This window comes from Notamacropus eugenii, chromosome 3 (genome assembly GCF_028372415.1).
Source record: "Notamacropus eugenii isolate mMacEug1 chromosome 3, mMacEug1.pri_v2, whole genome shotgun sequence".
NCBI classification, from domain to species: Eukaryota; Metazoa; Chordata; class Mammalia; order Diprotodontia; family Macropodidae; genus Notamacropus; species Notamacropus eugenii.
Window position 1 is genome coordinate 271,165,046 of NC_092874.1, and position 25,032 is coordinate 271,190,077.

Here is a 25,032-nt window from a genome sequence, read left to right on the forward strand (position 1 = left end):
TACATTGCCAAGTAATACTAGATATCTACATTATTAAAAAAAAAAAAAAAACAAGCTCTGGATTGTTAAATTGCAGCTCCAAATGAAGTTGGAATTGAATGTTGAATGAAGTTCATTTCTGAGTTATCCTTATGACTGATGGTTTTCACTGACCTACCTGGAGACTGGAAGCACAGAGGGGAGATGATCCCTACAGGTGCCTGGCTTCAGGCATAGTTATGCTTTAAGGTAGCAAGGCTATATATCATGTCTTCCACCTGCAGTACCTGATCACAGAACAGCCAGGAAATGATCCCATGGAGAGAACAATGAAACCTCATTGATGGGTCTCTTCTCTCCTCAGTAGTCTGTTTCTTTGTTGAACTGCTCTATTCACACTCTGATTCTAGTCTAGGTATTTTAATCTACATGGAGCAGGTGGCTTTTATTTTATCTCTATATTATGTCTGCCATCGATTCACGGCTGTCCAATTTGGCATTCTGCTTTGGTGATGATATTCAAATGACGCAAAACAGAAGATAGTATGGAAAGTGCTTATGCTACAGATGTTCCATAGGGAAACAAAGCCAAGAATGGGATACCCTAGAGTAGAGGCTTTTCATTCAGGTGAACCTGTATTTTTTAAAATGTTGTTAACTGTATTTCCACATAATTGGTTTCCTTTGTAATCCTATATATTTTATACATTTAAAGGCACTATTCTAAAAAAGAGGTCCAAGAGCCAACATGGTGCATGACCCAAAAAAGGTTAAGAACTCCTGCTCTAAAAAGTATATTTTCATTACACTTATCCATCATTTTATTACACTCTCTATTCCCAAATAAGTCCATGCCATCACTGAGAATCAGTTCATCATCGGTCAATTTCCAAGAGGGTAGCTGTAACCTAGTATGTCTATAGTATCCATACTTTTTCAGAAGGGCATGGTATATGTGCAGAGGCTAACGTAATTCTGTATGCTCCTTGAGGGCAGGAACTGCTTCATTTTTGTCTTTATATAACCAGCACTAGCACAGTACCTTACACATAGTAGATACTTTAAAAATGCTTACTGATTGATAAATGGGTTGATTGGAAGCCCACTATAGTAAGGTTAAATAGTTTTTTGCAGCCCACCTTTCCCCACCAAGGTTGCCCTATAGCTATAATGTTATCAACATAAAATTCACTTTCTATGATCCTGTTTTGAAATTGTAGACTCAATCATACACAAATACAAAAATTCAAATACATAAACAAGGCTTTTTAAAAACTTGTACAGGAAATTCAACTCCACTGTTTTGGTTTGGTTTGGTTGTTAAGGCATATCTTTACATTCTAACGAAATGTTAACAAAAACTTCCTGATTGTGTCTGTCTCCTTTTCTTAAACAGATTTGTACTGTGTATTTTTTTTCCAGATTTTTCTGTTGCTGATACTATTGCTTTTCATGATTGTAGTCATGAGGCAAAGTAGAAAAAAAAAGCTGATCTCAGAGAGAGGGAGACCTGGGTTCAAATCCTGCCTCTGACACGCAGGTAGACTTTGTGACAACAGGAAACTGCTTAATGTTTCTATACCCTCAGGCAACTTTCTTTGAGGATAAGTTGTAGAAAAGTTCCAAGTGTCCTTTGCCAGAGAGCATCTCCTCATCAGAAATTCCCTATATCAATGAAACCACAAGTCCTTATCAAAAAGAATAAGTTCCGGTCCATCTATGTAATTTGGTCCTGATTTGGTTGTCTTTACTCTGTATTACTTCATATGTATTCCCATGTGTCATATAGTATTGATATTTTTTATTATTCTCTTAAGGTCTCCTGGTATGTGGTAGACTCAAATTTGTTCAAGGAAGGAAAGAAGGATACATTTATTAAATGTCAACTATCTATCAAGCACTGTGTTAAATGTCTTACAAATATTATCTCATCTGGTCCTTACAACAAGCCTGAAAGGTAGGTCCTATTATTATCCTCATTTTACAAATGAGGAAACTGAGGCATAGAGGGCTGAAGTGATTTGACCAGGGTTACCCAGCTAGTGTCTGAGGATAAATTTGAACTTAGGTCTTCCTGACTCCATGCTCAGTGATTCCATTCAGTGATTGTTTTAAGCTCCAGAAAGATCCTTAAGGACCTTCTTGGTCTGATGTGGTCAATCAAAAAGTATTTACTACACTAAGTTCTGACTATGTGCCAGGCACTGTGTTAAGAATTGGAGATACAAAGAAAGACAGAAACAGTCTCCACTCTCAAGGATCTTACAGTCTAATGGAGGAGACAACACACAGATAACTAGATACATAACTAAGATATATGCATAATAAATGGAAAAGAGAAACATGAAGGAAAATATAGAGAACAAATGCATTTAAAAATAAAAAAGGCAATGGGAGATAGTTTACTTGCTAAGAGAAGAAAAAAGAGAGAGAAGAGAAAGAGAAGGAAGGAAAGAAGGAAGGAAGGAAGGAAGGAAGGAAGGAAGGAAGGAAGGAAGGAAGGAAGGAAGGAAGGAAGGAAAGGGAAGGGAAGGGAAGGGAAGGGTAATTGTTAAAGGTTGGCATAAGGCAATATAGTAGAGTGGAAAAACAATTGGGTTTTAAGTCAAGGATATGAGTCGAAACCCCAGCTTTGCTACTTATTACCGGTATAATCTTGGGCAAGTCATTTAACATCTCTAGACCTTGATTCCTCACTGCAAAATAAAAGAATGAGACTAAAATGACTCTACGGTCCCTTTCAGTTCTAAATCCACGATGTGCCATCCTTTCAAATATACAAGATACATAATGACATATATGATAATGGTTTTAAGAAGTCCACTCATGGGTCTGACATTAGAATCACGACTAGCCTAAGGGACTGGAGCACTGCACTGATTCCCTCTCCCTTTGCTCTGGACCCATATAAGTAATCCTTACTGAGTTCAATCCTAAGGGGGCCTGGCCTCTATGAGAAGGATTTGATACCCTTTTTTCATACTCTTTGGCTCATTCCTTCTCTTGGTGAAATCGTTTTCAAGGCTTAGGTTTTAATTTACATCTAGAGAATTCCCAAAGTATGTAGTAAAAATATGTACTCAGCGTACAATACAAATCAGTTATGGGATAGGTATTTATTTCTTATACATATAAGAAACGCAAAAGGACACAAAAGATAATATACACTGAGAAAAGTTCTAGAGATGAAGAAACTCCTTCTACCAATGCAGAATAGTATTCCTAAGCAAATTATGTCCTTTTAGAGTGAGGTTAAGTAACTTGATCACACATCCATTATGTATCAGAGGCAAACCCAGGGCTATCTGGCTTGTAGGTTAGTTCTTTATCTGTTACACCCTTCTGATTCTCATAGGTTTTTGCTTAATGATAAATGAAGACAGTCTATTTACTGCTGTCACTTTGAATTCTTCACCCTGCTCTTTGCTGGATTCTTTGGCCATTCATCAACAGATCTTGTTGCCAAAGAGACGATGAAGAGCTAACCTTTCTGTAATATTTTTTTGAAGCTACCAGGGTTAAGTGACTTGCCCAGTGGGGTCACACAAGTAGCAAGTGTCTGAGGCTGTATTTGAACTCAGGTCCTCCTGACTCCAGGGCTTGTAGTATAGCTTTTCTTCATTCCACTGTGCAATCTAGCTGTCCCAGAGCTAATTTTAAAGGCTGTAATTGTCCACTCATGGCATCTGGGGTCATTAAAAACTCAAGTAAATATGGCAAGGCTTTGAATTCTACTTCATCAACCTTCCTTTGATCACTGAATAGATTTTTCTCCCATTTTAGAAACTATTCCCAATACTAATTGGTGCAATATAAATTCAAGGAAGGCCTCTACTTTCTAAATGGATCTGACTCTCTCTTTCTCTCAGAGAACCTTAGTTTCTAGTCATGGCCCTGTCACTTACGAGACATGTGCCTCCATTCCTCTAAAAGGGGTGGGTTGGACTCAATGACTTTCTAATCCTATGATTCTAAGAATCTAAGATAAGGAAGCATATCCTAGGCATGAGGAACACAGCCTAAGTAAAGGCAAGAGATGGAAATACCACTTTTGGTGATAGTTAATAGGCCAGTTTTCTTGAAATATAGCATATGTTGTGGTAGTTGTTGCTGAATTGTTTCAGTCATGTCCAACTGTCCATGACACCACTCTGGGGTTTTCTTGGCAAAGATACTGGAGTGATTTGCCATTTTCTTCTCCAGCTCATTTTACAGAAGAGGAAACTGAGGCAAACAAGGTTAAGGAATTACCATGGGTGATACAACTAGCAAATGTCTAAGGCCACATTTGAACCCATAAAGATGAGTCTTCCTGATTTCAAGCCCAGTGCTCTATCCACTGTGATGCCTAGCTGCTTAGAATATGGGAAAAGGATAATATATTGGTGGGAGCCATTCTATGTTTGGTATTAAATGCCAGAGTAAATTGTTCATAATTTAGCCTCAAAGTGATAAGGAGCCACTAAAGAGTTTTGAGTAGGGGAATGGTATGGTCAGACCTGTATCTTACGAATTTTAATTTCTTGGCTGTGTGGAAGATAGAACATTTTCAAAACGATTGGTGAGCCTACTACATCACGATGATGACCAGGAAGTTCATGTATATTAGGACACTATCTTTCAGGATGCTTGACCCAGTCCTTACTTAGACCTCATAAAATCTGAGGGATTCCATTCCAAAGGGAAAATCAATCATTCTTTCAATCCAACAGTATGTTGGAAAACTGACCCAGAAACCAAGAAGCAAATGACTCCTGAATGGAAAAATAAAAAGACCAGGTAGGTAAAAGTTATGCCACCTTGAGTTGCTAAAGAGACAGCTGCTGGTCTTGGAGTACCATGTTACTGTGACTTGGGTGTGTCTAATGAAACTAGAGCCATTGAAAAAGGCTGTAGTTTGTCCACAGCATGTGAAGAAAAAAATTCTTTCCACCTTCACTTGACATACTGGCTTAACAGCACACACTTGTCCCATCTATCAGCAGCTCTCCTGCCCTCACAAATCCATACACTCATAGGCTCTTGTTCAGCACCTGGGTTATCTTTGCTAATGATGGCTAGAGCTTCTAATGTTCTTATATCAACAGAGCTCAGATTGGAGAGGCATCATTGTGGCACACAGTGGCAGCTTCCATTGGGTAAGCTACTTATCAGACTTGACAGAGGTCTAGCAAATATTTGGGGAAGACACTTTTCTGTTGTATATGATCTATGTTCTAAGCAGACACAAAAAGTTTTTCAGTGTCTTTTTGCTCCTGCTTCATGATTCCTTTAGCATGTGGGTGCTATTTATGGGTGGTAAGTGTGTATATTATATGTGTATATAGATATATATGTAAACATTAACTATACACATATGTATATAAATATACATGTATGTATAAATATATACATATATGTATGGGTTCTGGAGGACTGGCACAGAAGATTATATTCTAGGCAGGGAGAATCAAAATGTCTATGCATATTTTTGTATATATGTGTGTATGTATATGTATGTGCACATGCACACACACACATATACAGATGCACATATATATGCGTACTACATCATATCTAATTTACATAATGCTTTGTGTCAAAAGTACTTAATAAATATTATCTCATTTGATCCTCACAACAACCCTGGGAGGTAGGTGCCATTATTAATTTCCATTTTGCAAATGAAGAAAGCAGTGACTTGCTCAGATTCACACAGCTGAGGAGTCTGAGGCAGCATTTGAACCCAAATCTTCTGACCCCAAGTCCAGCACTCTATTCACTTCACCATACACATACACATATACATAAAACCAATGCTCTAATAAACATCTAATATATTAATATAATTAATATATATTTAATGCCAACAATACTATATATGTATACTACACAGACATATAAAAAGGGATGCTATAGATACAGATAATAGCTCACATTTATAGAGAGCTTGCTATGTGTGAAGTATTTTAAAAGAACTTACTACTGTGCTAAATACTTTAAAATATTACCTCATTTGTCTCTCACAGTTCTGGGAGGTAGATGATAGTATTACGTCCATTTTACAGATGAGAAAACTGAGGTACATGGGTATTTAGTGACTTGCTCAGTGTCACAAACTAGCAAATGTCTAAGGCTACATTTAACTCAGGTCTTCTTGACTCCAGGTCCAGTGCTCAATCTACTGCACCACAAATCTACAGATAAAGATGGTGTAGATACAGATACAGGTATAGATAGATCTCCAACTATAGCTGTAGCTAAAGACATAGACAGAGGTAGAGATAGTTTGTGGTTGATAAATGTGATTTGTTTCACCCCACCTAGATCAGCCCTTCTAAACCAGACCTCCAGATTCTATGCCCTGGTCCCTGATGAAGTGAATCTACTCAGCTTTGGAGCTCCCACCCCAGAGCAAAGCCATCTTGACTGGCAACTGAACACAAACTCATTTAGTTCACTGAATCTATCCAGATTCCAGATCATGCCTCACATAACATCAAGCTACCAACCTACCACCATCTTGCTATCTGTCCTGCCACCACATGAGCACCCCGAATCAGTTGCTTAAGAAAAGTTGGTATTTGTATTGGAAGCAGAAGTACATTCATGTACATAGGGGTGTTATTACAAAGGCATAGAGAGGAGAGAGATGGAGTATTGCACGTGGGAAACAATTTCACTGGACTTTACAATGGGACAATAGGATTCACTTATCACCATTCTGGAGAGTCAGATTAAGGCCAACCTGTGAGGAGCTTTAAAGGGCAAAAGGAGAAAATGATATTTTTTTCTCATCAATATGTATTTGCTTCCAATAATATCACTTGTCCACATATTCCCATTCCAGGTAAACCTCTCTTCCACATCCTTCAATACATTTGCTATAGAGGATAAAACCAACATTGTGGAGCCCTCCCTCAGTTTCTCCTGAAATATTGAGAATTTGTTTATTCCTGACTCTCAACAAACGAGCAACAAACCTTCTTAGTGGCATATGTTGTTCTTAATTATATCCTTCACTTCCCTTCTCTTACTTGACCCTTTGTTTGTAATATGGCACAGTCTGCTCAAACCCACGAGGCACCTCTCCAGTGCCCTTTGGGTGCTTTTTGATTTTCATGTGTCAGAGAATAGAGTGTTTCAGGGCTTGGAGGCACACAGTGCCAGGAGAATATTGGTGTTTTTAAATGGGTCTCATCAATTGGGAATGGATAAACCAAATACGATGTATAGGTATAATGATGTGTTGCTTGACCTGAAAAAAATGATATCTAGGAAGATTTCAGAGAATTATGCAAAGGCTTGTATAAACTGATGCAAAGTTAAGTAAGCAGAACCAGAAAAAAAAAAAAGATGAATATACATCATGACTGAAACAATGTAAATGAAGGGGATAAAAACAACAAACAAAAAAGTGAAATGAAATATTGAATGATGATAACGGCCAGCTCGGCCTTAAGGAAAAAAGATGAGAAAATACACCTCTTTTCCTTCTTTGCAGCAGGGAAGGATTCTGAGTGTGGAGTATTACACATGCTAGCAGATTCACTTGATGCATCAGTTTTGCTGAACTTTTTTCTCTCCTTTCTTTTTTATTCTCTGCTAAAAGATAAAAAAAGATGACTCCCTGAAGAGGGACTTATGTAGGAAAAATTATATTAAAATACTTTTAATTTTATACACACACACACACACACATGCACACACAAAACCACTGTTTTCAACAACCCAAAAAGAGATTCTACACATGGACTTCACCAGATGGTTAATATCAAAATTTGATTGATTACATACTTTGCAGCCAGAGGTGGAGAAGCTCTATACAGTCAGTTAAAACAAGACCTGGAGGTGAGTGTGGCTCAGATCATGAGTTTCTTATTGAAAAATTCAGACTTCAATTGAAGGAAGTAGGGAAAACCATCAGACTGGGAGGAAGGAAGGAAACAAGCATTTAATCAAGTGTTTACCATGTTTCAGACGTTGTTAAGCATTTTGCAAACATCATATCATTAATCCTGGGGGGAAGGTACTATGATGACTCCCATTTTGCAGCCAAAAAAACTGAGGAAGAAAGAGATCAGGTGACTTGCTCAGACACACAGCTGGTAAGTAACTGAGGACAACTTTGAACTCAGATCTTCTTGACTCCAACCTCAGCATGCTATCCACTAAACCACCAGCTGCTTGGTTTAAAAACACTCCAGACTTCAATACTTCCATGATCTCATTGATGGGAGCACACTTTCCACTGTTACAGATTGATGGCTATTCATGTCTTTTTATCTCATGCACCTCTTATCCAAATCTCCCCATAAATCTTTGAACTAAAGGCTTACCTCTAAGGCTCTTGAAATAATTTGACTGCAGCAAGTGAAAGCAGAGCAGTTTGTACCATGACATATCCAATTTATTGACAAATCTTGCTGTATCTATCTTCTCATCTCCTCTCTTATATATCCTTTCCTCTCCAATCACAAAGTCACCACCCTAATTCTCAACATTCTCAGCATTCATCCAGGGGAGTGCTGAAGCCTGCTCCAACCCACTCTAAATTTCCAGTGTGAGTATCTATGTCTCCAAATTAACAAACTCTATAAATTAGGGCTTGATCGATCATTTTGTTGATCATTTAAACTTAATATAGTGATAGATAAAATGTTCATAAGATGAATTAAACTTGAAAGTGAGTCATTATACATATACACATATATGTACATACAAGCATATATGCATATGTATATACAAATATGTAAGTACATACAGGAAAGCTGGTGGTTAAATATTTTCTAACACACCATTTTTGCAGTAGTGGTTGTTTTTCAGTCATCTCTGACTCTTCATGACCCCACTTAGGATTTTCTTGGCAGAGATACTGGAGGGGTTTGACATTTCCTTCTCCATCTCATTTGACAGATACAGAAACTGAGGCAAAAAGGGTTAAGTGACTTACTGAAGATCATATAGTTAACCTGTCTGAGGCCAAATTTGAACTTGGGAAGATGAATCTTTCTGACTGCAGGCCCAGCACTCTATCACTGTGCTATCTAGCCTCCCAGTATACCACTAATGTCTCATGAAGTCTCATCTGATCTTTTGTACCATTTTCTGTTCTTAGTGTTTCAGATATCTTCTTAATAAAAGCCATCCTCCACTTAGCTGTTGAGGTGATTTTCTTTTAAGTCCGATCATGTTATTCCTTCCTGCTCAATGAACTCTAGTGGACTGATACCTGCAGACCAACTCTAAACTCCTCTGTTTAGCCTTCCTCATGTAACCCGTTCCCACCTTTCTAGACTTCTTGCATTTTACTCATCTTCATATACTCTGTAATGAAGTGGCACTGACCTACTTTCAGTTCCTCAAACGTAACAGTCCATCTCCAGTCTGTGTGCCTTTGCCCTATCTGTTCCCCACATTCTCTGGGGCCCTCACCTCTGCCTCTTAGACTTCTTTCAAGTCTATTCACGTTCCACCTTATACAGAGGCCTTTCTAGGCCCACTCAGCTGTTAGCACCTTCACCTTTTCAGGTTGCCTCCTAACTATTCTATGTTGCATATGTTTTTGTCCTTTTTTTAATCCCTAGTGCTTAGCACAGTGCCAGGTAAGGAGTAAGGGCTTATAAAGTAAAAAGAGACAACTTTTAAAGACTAAAGGACTACTTTAATTCAATGACCGATCAGGATCCCAGAAGATTCATGAAGAATCGTACTTCTCACCTCCTGTCAGAGAAGTGATAGATCAGAACTTGAAGAATGAGACAAATTTTCAGACATAGCTATGGGTTGATGTTTTCTAGTATAGTAAGGAGTATCATGTATGTAGCTCACAGGAAAGAAAGAAAAGACATCTCTAGCATCTCCTTCCCATCACCACCCCCTTTCTTCAAGGGAGACTTTGATTCCTGCCCAAAAGTGAAGCAATTGACACCAGAGGCTGACCACTCTCAGAGTAATGAATTAAAATTACATATCTTTATGTTCCCTTAAATACTATTAGTCTCTAGTGAATGAACTTTTTCAGTTCAAGCTAACTTCCTGATTGTTGTTCCTTAATAGGGAAAGGGAGAGTTCAAGCAATATATCCAAGACTTGACTCCTTTCACACCAAATACCAGTTCCACGACAAGCACAGATAGAAAATTCACCCATTTATCCAAGTCAATAGCAAAACAGAAATCAAATAAATTATATATATATATTATATTGCAGGTTTATATATGTATGCATGTTCATATACATATGTGCATGTGTATGTGTATGTATTTGTGGACCTATCTATATGTATATATTTGTATACGTTTGTGGATGTCTATGTGTGTGTGTGCATTTTCAGACCATACAGATTGAAGGAACTTTACTATTGACAATGAGATATCAGAGAGAGAGACAGAGAGAGATAGAGAGAGAGTCCAAGATCTCACTCAAGGCAAAACAAACCAGTTAAATAACACATCCAGGGTCACACAGCTAGTAAGCATATGACTCCAAGTCCAGTACACTACTCATATGACACTTTGTTGTCTGTCTTTTACTACATGACTGGCTCATCTCCTTTTTTAGTCAGTTACTTTTTGATGAGCTCTGTCATCTATGTTTATAGAAATAGAAGAGTCTCATGAGCTTGGCTTAGGGGATGTGGCTAGAAGGGAGTTTTAAAAGGAGTTCTGAAGTCAAAGGAAAGTGACAGAGAATGATTAGCACTGTCTCTTAATTCAGGTCTGGGCAAACTTCCAAACATTTATCTGATCCAGTGTGATGTAAAGAATACTAAGGGTTAACAAGTTGGAAATGTGCTTAGCCAACTAGGGAGGGTTTTTTTTCTTATTGATCACTTTGATGTTTATCCAAGAGGTATGAATGTTAGGGAATGGTTTGCTTGCTTCATGATATTATATATTTTGAAAATGTTTTGATCCCTTTCCCAAGTTTGGAAATTGAGTGTTTTGGGAACTAAGCCAGAACTTTAGGCACATAGTAATTACCGTTGCAAAACCCACAAAATTACTGCTCGTGTCATTGTAGAAACATTGCAACACTCACAAAAAAAAAAAAGGATTTGGATTCTCTACCATTTCATGGGAATTTCAGTTGCCCAAATTCCATCACCTAAGTGTACAAGGTGAAAAAGGTGAAAAGGAGGGATATTTTCTTGTCCATAGGACAGATGTAAACCCAGAGTTGATCGATCCATGAATGCTCTGAAGCTGACCATGTAAATATCCTTAAACAACAGAGTAGGAAATTAAGATGATCTGAACATGTGGAGTCCAGCTTTCTAGGGACCTTAAAGGCCATCTTATCCAGTTCTATAGAATGAAGGAAGATGATAGCTAAAATTTATATGGTACTGTAAGGTTTGCAAAAAGCTTTACAAATATTGTCTCATTTTATTTTCACAATAACTCTGAGAGGTAGCTACTATTAGTATCCCTATTTTATAGATGAGATAACTGAGATCCTGGATGTTTCAATGCCTGGAGAGGCGAAAGAAAGTAGAATACTATTCTGGAGACAGAGGACCTGCTCCAAATCCTACCATTTGACACTTATCACCTGTGTGACCTTAGGAAAGTTATGTGACTTCCCTGTACCCCAATTTCCTCATTTTTAAAATGAAGTGGTGAGACTAGATGGACTCTAAGTTCTGTTTCAACTCTCAATCTATGATCCTATGATCCAACGTGACAGAGGTAGTAGATAGCACAGCCAGGATGCAAACCCAAGTCCTTTCACTCAACATTCAATGTTTTTTCCACTTTTGACCAATCCATAAACATTTATTAAGCACCTACTGTATGAAAGGCACTGTGCTTAGTTCTGGGGATACAAAAAGAGGCAAAAGACATCCTCTGCCCTCAAGGAGCTCACAATCAAATGCAAATGCTTACAATTCTTACAAGATCTTGACTTAGCAGACTTTATTTATTTAATTGCATGAAAAATTGTGACCGATGCTAATTTTGTTCTTCAAGCAACAATTTAGCAACCTCCCTTCCCCACCCAAAACAAAATCCCAAACCACAACATATTTGTTATAACATTGTGTAATGTCAGTGTAGCACATAATATCACAATCTTACATTAACCTTATTCCCTTCAGTAACATGATAGATACAAGGTCTTCTAAAAGTTTAAAATTACACTAAGAATTTTGGGATGCCTTTAAATAAATACATATAGACCCATGAATACACACACATACATATGTGGATATATGCATGTATACATATAATATACATCATATACATATGTGTATAGAGAGAGATAGAGATATATCTCTATATAGAAGTCTATTTCTAGTGCCTTTCACTAATGCTATGTTTGTCTCAATAGTGTGCTAGATCTGGCTTGTACAAAATTCACAATTTTCAGTAAGAACATTTATGTCTCTGAGACATTTTAATTTTATATTTGTATCCACAGCCTCTAACACAGTTCCTGGTATTTATGAAGGACTTTGAGGAAAAAAATGTTTGTTGGATTGGTTTGAATGGAATTGGAGGCAGAAACATCTCCTTGAAATGAATGATACTTAATTTCATCAAGAAGTAAGTCTGGTTTTAAGAAGCTGGAAATACAGCCTTCATGCAGATGTCATTTGGAGGAAGCAAGAATTAGAGGGGAGGGGGAACTTGAAAAGAAAAAGAAAGATGGAGCTGTAGGGACACGGGAAAGGGAAGCACAAGTGGGACATATGTCTCTTGCTACAGGCCAAAAGAGAATGAAGAGGGCATTCCTGCCAAAGTCAAGTCATTTGCCTGGTCTGCAGCCAGCATTCATGGTATCATCTCTGCTCAGACTGCACTTTGTACCTCATACCCTTGCCAAGTCTCCAACGTAAATACACAGGCAGTATTAATAGCCTCTGGAATTTCCGGCATGATGCTTGAATTTTGGAAAGGGATCCCCTGAACATTCCCAAACGGATGCATGGTGGGGGGAGCCTTCTTTGCAAAATACCTCCGGAGTTCCTGTGGGTAGGATCCTTACCCAAATCCCATTTGTCATCTGAGGCTGGGACAGTTGGCCCCAGGATACAAGATAGGCATAGCGGCTAATCCACAGTGTGTCTCCATTGCATTCTGCTAGTGACGAGATTAATGAAGACAGACATTCAAAACATTATGAAGATGTTAGAATACACATGTAAAATACCTCTCTGTCAAGGAAAGGAAAGGAAAGGAAAGGAAAGGAAAGGAAAGGAAAGGAAAGGAAAGGAAAGGAAAGGAAAGGAAAGGAAAGGAAAGGAAAGGAAAGGAAAGGAAAGGACAGACAGAAAGACAGACAAAGGAAGGAAGGAAGGAAGGAAGGAAGGAAGGAAGGAAGGAAGGAAGGAAGGAAGGAAGGAAGGAAGGAAGGAAGGAAGGAAGAAAGGAAGGAAGGAAGGAAGGAAGGAGGAAAGAAGCTAGGGGAGTGGAAGGAAGAAAAAGGGAAGGAAAAAGAAGGAATAGAAAGAAAGAAAAGAAGGGAAAAGAAAAGAAAAGTCTTACTAAAGATGTCAGAAATTTTTTTAACAGATTCAGAGGACATTAAGGGAAGAAACAACAATATATTGTAAATCTCATAATTATAATTACAGAATGTGGATAGGGAAGCTAGAAGCATTAGTCAGGTGTCTTTTATGCTCCAGGCACTATGCTAAGCACTTTACAAATATTACCTCATTTGATCTTCATAACAACCCTGAGAAGCAGGTGCTATTTTTAGTATTATTCTCATTGTTTCCATTTTATCATTGAGGGAACTGAGGCAAACAGAGGCTAAGTGACTGGTCCGCACTAAGATATCCCTGCCTTTAGGTCCAGTGCTCTATCCACTATTCCACCAGAAGTCTTTAAGGATAGGAGCTGGATTCATGATTTCATTGGTGTAGGGAACTCTTGGTAGCAAATGTTCACAGAGATTGGTGAAGTAATTTATTTAGTAAAGTAATTTAATCTTAGAGAATGTACGTGATTTGTACAGGGTTGCACAATCAGTGCATATCAAAGACAGGAAATGGAGCCAAGTCTTCATAGCTCCAAAGTATCAGCTCTCTTCTCTTTTCTCCTCTCCTTCTTTTCCCCTCTCCTCTCTCCTCCTTTCTTCTCTTCTCCCCCTGTCTCTCCTCTTCACTTTTCTTCTCTCCTCCTCCCTTCTCTTCTCTTTCCTGCCTTCTCTTCTTTTCCCTTTCATCCTCCCTATTCCTTCAATTGATCCTCATATGGCATGGAATGAAGGCTTTTACCCAACCTGGCAGTCCTCCTGGAGATGCTCTCCAGTTTGTCAATGTCCTTCTTAAATTGCAGCAACTAGAACTGAACAAGTGCTCAGATGTGGTCTGATAAGAGCAAAACATATTAAACCATCACCTCTTCCTCCCTAGAATTCATCTCTCATGATGCAGCACTAGACCACCGTAGCATTTTTGACTGCCACATCATATTATTAAGGCCTATTTAGTTTATAATTTACTAGCCCTCCCCAAACCTTTTTCAGACAAGCTACTTACTAGTCAAACATATCTTTCCCATCCTACACCAGTGAGGTTGATTTTTTGAACCCAACTACAAAACTTTACATTTATCTCCAATGGATTTCATTTCATTACATTCATTCCAATGGATTGGCTTACTAAGAACTTCTGGGTCCTGTCATTCAGTGTGTTAGTTATCCTTTCCAGCTTTGTGCCATTTGCAAATTTGATAAGCAGGTCATCTTTGCAATTATCCAGGTCATTGATAAAAACAAGCACAGACCCTAGGGCATACTTGAAGAGACTGCCTTCCATCTTGACATTGAGTCACTGAACCAAGCCGTTCTATCATTTCTGAGTCTATCAAACACTGTGAATTCTGGTCCAGAACTCTCCATCTTCTTCACAGGAATAGCCTGAGGTACTTGATCAAGCCTTGCAAGGTAGGCGCTTTTATTAGAACCATTTAATGAAAGAGAAAACTGGGGCTCAGAGTGATTAAATGATGAGCTCATAATCACACAATAACACATACAAGTTCCGAATCTAGGTCTTCAGGATTCCAAGATCATCACCCCATCTATTGTGTTATGCTATTTCTTAGAATAGAGAACAATAAAAATAATTTATTATGTAGGATTTAGAATAAATTTTTACATAGAATTTTTTAGAATTTTATATTTTTATATAATATATTAATAATATATATTATTATATATTATATATTTATATATTAAATTACATAGAATTTTATATTCTTATATAATATATTATATTAATAATATATATTATTACATATTTATATATTAAATTACATAGAATTTTATAGAATTATTTAGAATAAATAATTATATAGAATATAGAATACATTTAATATATAGAATTGGATGCTAAAATGTATGGGGCAGAATATCAGGGTGAAGAAAACAGTATGTGATATGAAGATAAAAAATATGTCCACGCTCAGATTTTTCTGAGAAAGTAAGTTTTCAATGATATATCTCTGAATAGAATACAAATCACACAAAGAATTGTTAATGAATATTTATTAATCTCCTCATATGAGCTTGGCATTCTCCTATTAACACTAGTCCATAGACCAAAGAAATGAGTCATCGTCCCTACCCACAAACTGCTTATAATCTAATTTTGTGTTTCTCAAGGACTGAGAAGCCTTAATTTACAGTTGCAGCAGGAAGTGTCAAAAGACTTGAGAAAGGCTGTTCTTCCCCTATTCTCAGCCCCCCCCCCAAAAAAGGAACATTGCTATCATAAATTTCACAAGCAAGATTATTCCCATGAGATTTCTAAACTAAAAGCAGATGAACACATCTTTCAAGTATCTATTCATGTGTCACATCTTTGGAGACTGTAAAAATGCTTAAATTTACTAACTACAGAACATCTGAAAAAATTAAATTGATTTAAAAAAGGAATTGAGAGGGGTTGGCATTGGGCATGGCTGGAATGAAATTAAAGTAAGTGTTCCCACCTCTCTGACACTATTAGCTCTTGGACTATAAACATTAGAATAACGGGGAAAGCACTAGGTTTGAGAGTTAGGAAACACAAATTTAAACCCTGATTCCATCACCTCAGGTGAGACACAACCTCTCCAGACTTTAGTTTCCTTCTCTGTAAAATGAGATTATTAGGTTGAAAGTACCCATTTGTTAGGGTAATCTCAAGGTTCAAATAAAAGAGTATATTGGAAAATGTACTATAAACCTCTTGTGTTCAGAGAGTGTACCTCTCCTTTTCTAGAAATAGAAGCCTGAAAGGTTTGTTAATCCACAGAGCCCTAGGGACATGTTCTTCCTGTATCTGTGATGAGGTTGGAGCCCGGCTACTAATGTTGGGACTCATTTATCTGCAATGAACATGAATTCATTGGAGGCTATGCATCCATACCCACCAAGATCACTTCCATTTTGGGAAGGGTCCAACTAAGGGTCCGTATGAGACATTGAATATTAGATGGCAAGCCCCAGGTTGTACACAGACCAACAGTTGCCACTACTGAATATTTTTACGTTTTCCCACATTTATTTTACATACAAGTATTCACCTACATGGATTCTCTGATGTCTAATCAGTCTTGAAATGAAGGCACTGCTCCATTCATTACACGGATGAGGTTTCTCTCCAGGATGAAGCATCTGGTGTCAAATAATGTGTTGACTACTGACCTCCCTGGCTTCTATCCTCAGACTTCTCAACTAAAATTCCACCTTCTACTGGAAGCCTTTCCCCAACCCATCTTAATTATAGTGCCTTCCCTTTGTTAACTATTCTCTATTTATCCTGTATATAGCTTGTTTTGTATATACATTCATGTTGACTCCCCCATGAGATTGGAAACCCCTTGAAGCCAGAGACCATCTTCAGTCTTTTTTCATATCCCCAGCACTTAGCACGGTGCCTAGCACACAGGTGCTTAATAAGTGTTTATTGATTGATTGGTTGACATAAACTTTGAGTGGTCTCTAAAAACTCATACAAAATAGATTTTTAAAAATATGTTATGGCTGTAAGTAGCCACTAAATCGACCCATTTTTAAGCCAGTGTAGTTTTTAGGATTCTCATAAGAACTATTCATTAGATGACCAACATTTCATATTCAATATTCCATAGCTCCTTTAAGATTTGCAAAATGCTTCACATGCATTATCTCAGTATATCTCTGTAATAACATGGCAGAGTAATAATCTATATAGCTGGTATTTACATAGTATTTGATTTGCAAAATCCTTCATTTACATTAACTCATTTTATAAGATCATAGAGCTAGAAGGAACTTTAGAGGTCAACTAGTAAGTAAGGCAACTGAAGCCCAGAGAACCTAAATGACACATCTAAGGCCACGTGGATAGTCCACATAACAAGAAAAGGATTTGAACTCAGGCTCTCCATTTCCAAAGCCAACACTCTTTCCGTTGTGCCATGATGCCAGATCTAGAGCTGGAATGTACCTCAGAGGACATCTAATCAACTCCCTCATTTTACAAATGAGGAAACAGGCCCAGGGAGTTTAAATGTCTCATTCAAAGTCATACACACTATAAATGGTCTTCTTGGCTGCAAGGTGGCACAGTGGACAGTGGAGTTAGGAAGACCTGAGTCAAAACTAGATTCGGACACTACCTGTGTGGCTTTGGACAAGTCACTTAACATCTGTCTGCCTCAGTTTCCTCTGTAAAATGAGAATAATAAGGATAGCATGAACTTCTCCTCATAGAGCCTCTCCCTTCCCTCAGTTTCTCTTTAGGTGACACATTGAAGAGAGCTCTGGGTTGTAACTCAGGAAGACCTGAGTTCACATTCAACCTCAGATACTTACCAACTATGTGATCCTGGGCAAGTTACTTAGTCTCTATATGCCTCAGTTTCCTCATCTGTAAAAGGGGAGAGAATAATAATGCCTACTACCTCACAGGATTATTGAAAGGATCAAATGAGATAATAATTGTAAAGTGCCTCACACAGTGTCTGGCATATAAATGATTACTCGTATTAAGACACAGCTCAACCACTCCATTCCATTGAATGTCTCCCAGTACCTTAAATTTATTCTGCATATAATTATATATGTACAGGTTGTATTCTCTGATAAAATGCAAGATCTTCAAGTGCATAGATTATTTTATTTTTTGTTTTTGTAATCCTGGCATACAGTAAGGACTTAATCAATGATTACCAATTTATTGATTAATCCAATTCTTTATACCAAACTCTTTCCAGGGTAGCAACTATCCATCAGATTGACTGTGCCAAAATCCTCAACCACCACAAAGACAGCCAATTAAAGCTCACTGTTGATCATCCTTTTTGTGCCCCACAAGTCTAAGGGAGACAGATTTGTAGGTAGATTTCCATCTAGGATGGGAGGTAATCTCAGAGGTCAACAAAGTCCACCTCCCTCATTTTAAGGATGTACCTTGTAGCTTTAGGTCACAAAGATTCAGTAGCCCTAAGAACTCTGTTAAAATGTGTTAGGTTTATGATAAGCCAATATACAGAGGCTAAGTTATTGATAAGGTTTCTATTTTTAAACAAGAATTGTAAACTCAGATATCCAGAATAACACTAATATTCATTCTTCTTCCATTTGGAAAGTCTAATGCACCAATCTCTCTCTCTTTCACTCTCTCTTTCTCTCTCTGTCCCCAAAAAACAAAATAAAAAAATCCAAACATGGCCAGAAACAGCTTCAATCTAGCAACAGAATGGACTTCCCATCTGTGTCCTCAAGCCTGCAGAATCCAGACTGGAGAATCTCCATTTCCCAGTTTTAATCTCTTAATCCACTTAGATCCTTTAGTTTGTCATTCTAATCTACCTGCTTTCATTATTCTCCCTTTCAAATACAAGAGGAGCTCTTTCACAGACACTGGAAAATACATTCATATGGCAGAACATTTTGCACTTGGAGGGCTTTGTTCCCAGTTTAATTTCTACTGTTAATAACTGGCTTTTTGTTTTCTTCCATTTATCCTTATCCCCTGGATTCACCCCAAAAAACCCCTGCCTCTCTTACCTTCAAAGATTTTTTTTTGTAAATATAACTTCCCAGGAAGTCCCTGAACAGCCTCATGAACATGTGGTTTCAGCAAGGCTGACGCAATAGCACAGATGGCATCAGCATCATTGAATGTGCCCACATGGTGCTTGGAAATATGCCTGATCTTTTCTAACCTAACCCACTTAAAGGGAATCAATCCAACTGCCCCATTGACCCACTGTATCTAGCACAGCGTCTGGCACACAGTAGGTTCTTTAAAAAAATGGTTGTCGAGCTTGGTATGGTGGGACATGAATGTCATTCCAGCACCTAGAAAGCAAAGGCTGGTGGATCTCTTGAGTTCAAGAGTTCCAAGATTCAGTGGACTAAACTATTCAGCACTGAAATTAAGTGCAGCATTACTATGGTAAGCCTTATTAGAATGGGTTCAGGTCTGTAAGTATCCTGCACTTCCAGCCGGGGTGATAAAGAGAAACCAAGTCTTAAAACTAAAATTAAAAAATTAAGTAAAATAAAATAAAGTAAAAATAAATGTTTGTTGAATCAAATTGATTTCTGGTATAGTAAATGGAGTGCTAGACCTGATGTCAGGAAGTCCTGAATTCAAATACTGCCTCAAACACTGGTTGCTTCAGACACCTACTAGTTATGTGACTCTGGGCAAATCAATAAACTCTTTGGCCCAGTCAGGAAGCATTTATTAAGCACCTACTAAGTACCAGGTACTGTGCTAAGGGTCAGAGATATAAAAGTAAAAGTCCCTGTCCTCAAGGAGCTCCTTGTTTAATGGGGAAGACAATATGCAACAGATATATACGTACAAGTTAGGTACGGAATAAAGAGAAAATATGGAGATGCAGCAGGATCAGTTTCCTATCATAGCACATTAACCATTGTATTAAAAATGCTGCCAAGCTATTGCTTAGCATTTGGTTGGTGGGTCTACAAAATCCTTACAAGAAACAGATGATGTAGAGGTTCATATGCTCTTTGAATATTTTAACAATAGAGAAACAGAGAAGACAATTTTAAAATAATTATAAACTTTTATAAAATTCAAGCTTAGTTAAAGATATAATAACAATGAAAAAGAAGAAATTTAAGTGATTTATTCTCCAAAAAAGAAACTGAAGAAGCCATAAGTGAAGCTCCAAAAAGAAAAAAAAAAATAGCCAGGTCCAGATGGATTTACAAGCAAACTCTATCCAACATTCAAAGAAGAATTAGCTACAGTATTACATAAATTTGTATGGAAAAAATAAAGAAAGAAACTATCCTAAAAACCCAATGAAAGCAATACTATTCTGATGCCTAAACTGAGGAAAAGTAAAGAGGCAAAATAAAGCCACAAGCTAGTATTTATAATAGAAACTGACATAAAAATATTTAACAAAGTTTTGGCAGAGGCCATAACACATTTGAAAGATTATTTACTATAAACATATTATATGTATACATGGAATTTCGTGTGGGATTAACATTAGGAAAACAAAAATTACAGATTATATTTATAACATTTTTAATACAAATGTCCAATATTAATAACAAAAATGAAACCACATGATGATAGCAATCGATTCCAGAACAAAATATAAAATATGTTAATGTTTTTTAAAGTACTAGAAAGCCTAGAAATAAATGTACTTATTCTTAATATGATAAATTTTCAGAAGGAAGGAAGGAACAGAGGGAGGGAGCAGGGAAAAGAAGAAGGCAGAAAGTGAAATAAATGGGGCACCTTTGTTACTACAATATTAGATTTAACAGACACTTTAAAAAAATGAGTAAAAGTTCTGTTTCATATATACCTAAATTTTTATTTTTATCTTTTTGCTGAAGACTTGTTCATGCATTATTGATGATCAAGGTCAATTTAAAATTTGAAAATATTTTGTCTCTCATTTTATTTTATTTTTCTCAATTACTTGTAAAACAAACATTTTATCATTCATTTTTTAAAATTTTGAGTTCCAAATTCTCTCTCTCCTTCCCTCTCTCCCTTTCCACCTCTTTGAAAAGACAAGCAATTTGATATAGATTATACACATGAAGCCATACGAAATATAATTCCATATTAACCATGTTGCAAATAATATTAATTTAATGATATTTAACATCTTTAATAATATTTAAATTAATTACTACTTTAAATAATATTTTTAAAATATTTTAATCATATTTATTTAATATTTTAATTATTGAAAATTTTAAATAATTTGAATTTAATTTAAATTTGAATTCTAATTTAACTAATTTAATATATTTTGATTAAGTAATTTTAAAACATTTTAATAATATTTTGATTAATTGATATTTTTAAAAATATTTTAAGAGAAAAATATTAAAAACATGTTTAAAAGAAAAACAGTTATGTGGTGGTATGATCACTCTCTAATATAAATCACACCTTGATTTGACAATGACTTGCCCAAGGTCACAGAACCAGTAGGTGTCAGGACAGCTCTGTCCACTACAGAACTCTGCCTCCTAGAAGGAAAAGGGAATTTAAATTCCTTATGATCATCAGTCATTTCATCAGCTGCCTTTCATCCACATAGACTCTGCAATTTATTTTAGAGAGTTATGGTTAGGTGACCAGGACCTCAGACTAGTATGTGATAGAACCCAATTCTTTCTGAGTTCATAGTCAGCCTCCATTCTGCTAGACTGCTTCTCAGACAATTAATCAACCGGTCAATAAAATTTACATTGATTATATGTGATAACGAATAATTAATTTGTTTGAATTTTAAGTTATTTCTTTGAGAAACAGCAGCTGAGAGACCTTGCCATCTATAAACAGTCTTACTAAGACTTGAACTCTGGGATTTTCAACAATAGTGACAAAAACATTTCCTGAGTATGCCCCTCCCTGCTTTATTACTTGCCGCATATTCACAGGATAGCTCATATAACAAGGTTATCTGTATCTTTAATAGAATATTGAATAATTTTGTTGTAGGCACGAGAGACATATTACTAGAAGAGAACTTTGAGGTGGTTTCTTTTTGGTTTGGTTTTGCAGTATCAAATAAAATGCTTCCTTATAATTTACACAAAGTATACACAGTGGGATAATAATAAGAATAATAATAGTGGGATGTTGTACTTGTTACATTTTTCAGTCAATCATTAGGAAATATGAAGTGTATTGGGCATGATAGTTAGGGAAAGGGAAAGATTAATATGGAATATTATTTGCAAAAGAAGATCATTTACCAAAACTTACTTGCTGGCTACTAATACTTTCATCAAGGATGCCCTCAATGTATGTGTAGACCATTCTCATAAATTTTTTAGAAAGATGGGAAAGTCTACATAATTTATCTGTAAAAAGCAAGTATATGGGAAGGGGCAAAATTCATACTTTCTTTTTAAAAAAGGCAAAGAAAGAATATCACAATTATCAACCTATAGGCTTTTTTTCCCATCTAATTAAAATGTTTGACTTCCAGCATCCAGGAGTTTCCAGTTAACCTTTTGCTTGACCCCATTTTCCTCAGGACTCTATGTACTTGTGAGAGACACAGACTTCTGGGAAGATGTTTTGCACCAAATGTTCTCACTGTTCCAAATTAGTAAATCCCACTTTCTAAAATCTACTTAAGGCTGACTGACTACTCTTTCTAAAACTGGCTGATTCTCTACTGAATCTTAGGGAAGCACACTGTTGGGGGCTCAAGCCAATGGTGCTGGAGAATCACCCTTCTCTGGCATAGCCTTGGAACTTGGAGGAGGAGATGGAGCCAGTCTAATTCTGGGAGTCCAGGAATTGAACCCAGGTCTTTCTGACTAATACCAGCTATCTTTAGCTGTCATGCCACCCATATAAATACCAACTACATATAAAATAATTTCTAAAACAGAACACTTAGCAATTGAGATGATCCACATACACTTCCTGTAGTAGGTAGCATTTGTGCTAAGCTTTGGAGGAACCTAGGTATTCTCTGAGGCAGAAGTGAAAAAGGAGTGCATTTTAGACATGGGAGACAGGCTGGGAAAAGATCAAAAAAGAGACTATGAAGTAAGAGTATGGACTGAGACAAAGAGGGGTTTTTTTGGGGGGGTGGGTGATATAGCCAATGCAGGAATTTGTTTTGCTTATTATGTTTGTAACAAGTTTTGGTGTTTTTCTTCCCCAATGGGAGTGAGTGGAGAGGAAAAAAAGCAGATTTGCATTAATGGGGGAAAAAAAGAAGACTGAATTTTAAAGAAAGGAAAAAGGCATGGAGATGACAGGTGGAATGTCGTAGAAGTGAAATACCAAATGGGCCATTTTGTTGGGAACAGAATACGTGAAGGAGGGTAAAGTACAATAAACCTGCCAAGGTAAGCTGGAACCAGATGTGAAGAGATTTGTTTTCACTAACCCCTCATGGAAATTTAGCATTTTCTTCTATTATAATTTTAAGAAAAAAAAACATTATTCTGAGGATGGGACTGCCAAAGAGATCTGTGACTCAAAAATGTCAAGAATTTCTACTTTGAATATTCAAAATTAGCTGTCAAATTCCACCCGCCCCCCCAAGTTTTCTCTTCTAAATAAGACAAAGGAAATAAGTATTTAAGTACCTACTAAGTGCCATTTACTATGATAAGAGCTTTACAAATATAACCTCTTTTGATTCTCACAACAACCCTAGGAGCTAAGTTCTAGTATTATCCCCATTTTACAGTAGAAGAAACTGAGCTGACGGAGATTAAATGATTCAACTAAGGTCATAATAAGTGTGGATGGAATTGAAGGCTGGAATGCAATATATGATAAAGTTGGATTTTAATTCAGGACTTCCTCACTCCAGTTCTAGCACTCTATCTACTATACTGCCTAGGATCATTGACTTAGAGCTGGAAAGGATATCAGAAGTCATTGAGTCCAGCCCTCTCATTTTACAGATGAGAAAATTGAGGCCCAGGGAAGTTGAATGATTTGCCAAATGTCACACAGCTATTTAGTGTCTAAGACAGGATTCAAACCCAGGTTTCCCTGAGTCCAAGTCCACCACACCATGTTGCGTCTCAATTCAAGAAAATTTCAATTTCAATTCAACCAACTTTCCAGTTTCTTCAACTAATCCTTATATGGCAGGTTGCAGTCCCCTCACCATCCTGATTACCTCTGGATGCCTGCCAAAGTGGGTAGAATAATAATTCCACTGTCTACCTCACAGACCAGATGAGGTCATGTAAATATGTAACGTATTATTGCAAGCCTTAAAATGCCACATAAATATAGATGATCTTTATTATTTTATTGTGAGTGTCCTTCCCAGGACTGCATAGAATATTCCAAATGACAAGAGCAGATTCCTTTAGATTGATGATGACTCTTCTGGTAGTCCCAAACAGAAAACCACCAATATCATAGAACAAAATCACTTTTACCTATTAAGATGCCAATTTCGTCATCAGATGCTTTCTCAGAAAAGTCTTGGAACACAACAAAGGTGTTGAAATCATAACCATTGTGCTTTGCCCATGGGGAAAGAGCAGTCTGGCCCTCAGCTCACCTTACCTTATGACAGGAGGGAGACATTTCTTATCTTTACAATCCCTTCTGGGCCATCATTGTATTCTTACAATGCATAATTACCTTCTGTGATGAATTAAGATACTGAGGAGAGATTATGTTACATATGATTCACTCTTCAGTCAGTCTTCAGAAATGTACATTTTTAATTGTTTGACATTAGTATAGACAGATGAAATTCATCCTACCTACCAACTTCTTAGTGCTCTAAAAAAAATCCTCGTTCTAGTGCTGAAAATAAAATAATAATAAGTTGCTATTGCCATTATACTTAGGGATAATAACTATTCAATCTAGCACTTTGCAATTTGCAAAGCACTCTAAATATAATCATCCCATTTGATACTACAACAATTCTTCTAGGTACCATTATTATCCTAATTTTACAGAAAAAGAAACTGAATGACTGGTCTAGGGTCACAGAGCTATTCTGACGCAGGATCTGAACTCAGGTCTCCCCAACTCTAGTAAAGCACTTTATCCAATATGTCACTGCATGACCCCCCTAAATCATTTTAAACTGGCCCTAGTCAGATTACCATCTATGTCATTAGCTAATC